A 3408-nucleotide genomic window follows, 5' to 3' on the forward strand; every position below is an offset into this window, starting at 1 on the left:
CCAGTGGTGTCTGTCCCCTGAGGGCCCTATGGCAGCTTCTGCTGAAGTGACCCATTTCTTGCAGCCTATATCCAGGGAGCATGACCTGATGCCACCACACCAGCACCAGCTGGCATTGTTTCAGATGTATCACAGAGCAGAAGAGTGAACCAAGCAGGGACAATCATTTTTTATTGCTTAAAGGGAGAAGACATTAGGAAAAGCTATCTATATTGACTCTGTCCTTAGTATAAATAGAGGGGTTCACAAGGCCTTTTCTCTCCATAAACATATTTGGAGGGAGAAAGTTACCAGTTTGGCACATTTTGCCAGCTGAGTGAATTATTTATACTCCACTGTATTTTCACAAGTGTAATGTGAACAATCTGCCCATCTGTACAAAGACAGTAAGACAGAGATGTCCTGGGTACTCCTCAGGAAAACCCACCAGGAGGTTCAGAGGCTGTGAGGAGGAGGAAATCCCCTGCTCACAGCATGCCTGCTGTCCTCTCCTGGATCATGCCAGCACACAGCACACTGCGTCTATGGCTTTACACGTGTGGAAAAAACAATGCCAAGGAATCTTTAGATAACAGTCTCACCAAGTGCAGCCAAGAGCTTAATAAAGGCAGCTTTCACAAATCAAGTGAAGACCTCTGGACACGATCCAGAAGAGGATATTAGGAAGCAAATTACTGCACTGACAATACACTGGGTTCCTATGTCCAAATTTTAACATATTTAGTTGCATTTTGTGGCTATTTCCCTCTGTAAAGCCAAGAAAGATGAAGGGACTCTGCACAGGAATGTATAATAGTTGCTTTACAAAGGGTATCTGAAATTCCCGTTTCCCACCTTTCCATCCTTACAATTGCAATTCGCAGTCCCAAATCCTTCCATTAAATTGCTGACCAAAATTATGCTATTGCAATTAATATAAGGAGTGGAACAAAGTTTAGATTCTGCACAAGTTTAGATGCAATCAAAAAAGTACATTTATTAGTATGTACCAGATGCTCTTTAGCTTATCTAGTCATCTTAAATATACAGCATTGATCAACTACTTATATTTAAAAATCAGTACTACCCATGACACAGATGGTAGTATCCAGATTATGACAGGCACCAAAATTTGTGGTCCAGCTTTCCAGATTCTTGCAGCTGGAGATCAATATGGCCAGCTAGACACAAAAATCTGCACAGGACACAACACAGCAGCAGGCCAGGTTGGATGGGGATTTGAACAACCTGGTGGAATATGTCCCTGCCCATGGCAGGGAGGGTGGAACTAGATATTCTTTAAGGTCCCTTCCCACCCAAATACTTCTATGATTCTATCAGTAACATTTCATTTTCTTAGATGACCTTTTACAACTGTTTTTTCCTTTAGGATCTACTGCTTTTAAGGACCAATTTTATTCCACTTTAGGGAAAAACTGTTCTTTTCCCTAATGGGAATAATCTTTAGTAACCACTAGTCACCTCTTAAAGAGATGCCCATTCAAAGGCATGTTCCAGAGACTCACATTAATCGGATGAAAAAATATGTTCTCTATTAAGCTCTGGCATACTGCAAATGCACTGAATGTTTGACATTTTTATGATTATGCTAATGTTGCGACATTTGATGTGCTTGTTTAAAAAAAAAAAAAAATCATGCAATTAAGTTCTCTGAAAGAAAACCAGAAAGAAAAAGATCAGTCACTGACAAGGCAGAAAGAATGAAAACTCCTTCTACCAGCTTTAGAAACAAATGCCTGCTAGTCAATGGCAAACATTTGAACTAGATATTTCAGATTTGTCAGTTTCACTCTGAAAGTAAAGAGCACTGGTAGGGTGACTTTCAATTTTTGGCACAATCAGTGGCTTCACTTTCACCTCTTCCCTCTACCTTTGAAGTATAATAGCATTTGTCATGAAATGACTCTTTCATTCACTGAATTATAGCCCTTAGAAAACTATTGCTTCCTTGTAGACAATTTCAAAATATGCATAACCCAATTAGGTAATGGAAGCTTTTAGCTTCATCCCCTTTTAAAATACTGCTTCAGTTATATCCCAGATTAAAGTAGGAGAGAGATATGATATATAATTGCCAATATAAATAATTTAGTCATTCCTCTCCCACACATACAAACCTGAAGATTAACAGGAAGAACCAGAGAATTAAAGGATGCTCTATTGGAACAGCACTGTGTTTGATGGCAGGAAGGCTCCATGGATCGGAGCTGTGGAGCCAAGCAGAAACACAGAAGAGCAGCAGATGCTGGAGGAGAACCACAGGGGGATCCAACTGCTTTTTTTTTTTTTTGGTACAAAGCTACAGAAGACATAAGAAATGGCTAGAGGTTAATTACAGCAACCTGAAGGAACTTCATAGCAACTTTGGAAGCAAATTAAAACACATTCACTACCTAAGGTACAGTATACATTTAATCTCTTGTTAAAGATAACTACTAGTCAGATTGAGCTTAAAAATAGATTTAACATGATGGAGATTTACTATTGATTACATCAAGAATCAGCTTAATTTCAAGAAATTCCATTCCTTACATGATACATAATCAAGGCAACAATAGCAAGCTTAAGAAACTGCAAAAAGAGACTACAAAAAGATGTTTGATCTAAAAAAATTGAACTCATGGTCAATTATTGGCAAATTCTGAGTTAAACTCTGAAAAGGAAGTTATAGAGAGGACTAAGCTAGAAAATTGTAGGAGCAGTTTCAGCTCTTTCCCTTGAGACAGTGCAAGATAACAATTTTAAGTTAAAGAATTGGTCTGAAACTGAAGGGAAGAAATAAAAAGGATATTCAAAATCAAAAGGAATGAACCAGCAAAGCACTAAAACTAAGAAAATAGCCTCTTCAGCACACTCAGAGACTCCTACACCTTTTCTGTTCCTAATGAAATGTGTACACCTGAACTTTATCGATGTTCTCAGTATTTGGCTTTTTTCAGATACATTCACTCTGGGATTAATAATGTAGAGCTACTCAACCGACAGAAAGATCTCCTTATATAATTGGCATGGCAACAGATGCAGCATTTCTCAAACAGATGTGACAACTTCTGGGTTCCACTTTTGCCACCCCTTCAGTATGACATGAACCTTTCCTGACTTATTTTCTGACAGCATAAAAGTAAACCCAAAGCTTCCCAGATCAAACATCCTTCTCTTGAGATGTCCTATCCTAGAGACACCTCAGTTCCCCAGGTATTCCTTTCCTTGGTCACAGTCTCTAACAGACACTTCCTGCTTTTGCTGGCTGCAATGTCTTTGAGGAAGGTGACCCACTGGCCAGCAGTGCTCAGAAGAGGAGCAAATCTGGAGGGACAGTGTTTCTTCCTATTGGACCAGGTGCTTTAGGTAGGTCTGTGCCAACATATGAGCCCAACTACAAACACACTGCCCACCTGTAGGTATGCA

Source organism: Lonchura striata, chromosome 2 (genome assembly GCF_050655825.1).
Source record: "Lonchura striata isolate lonStrDom1 chromosome 2, ASM5065582v1, whole genome shotgun sequence".
NCBI lineage: Eukaryota > Metazoa > Chordata > Aves > Passeriformes > Estrildidae > Lonchura > Lonchura striata.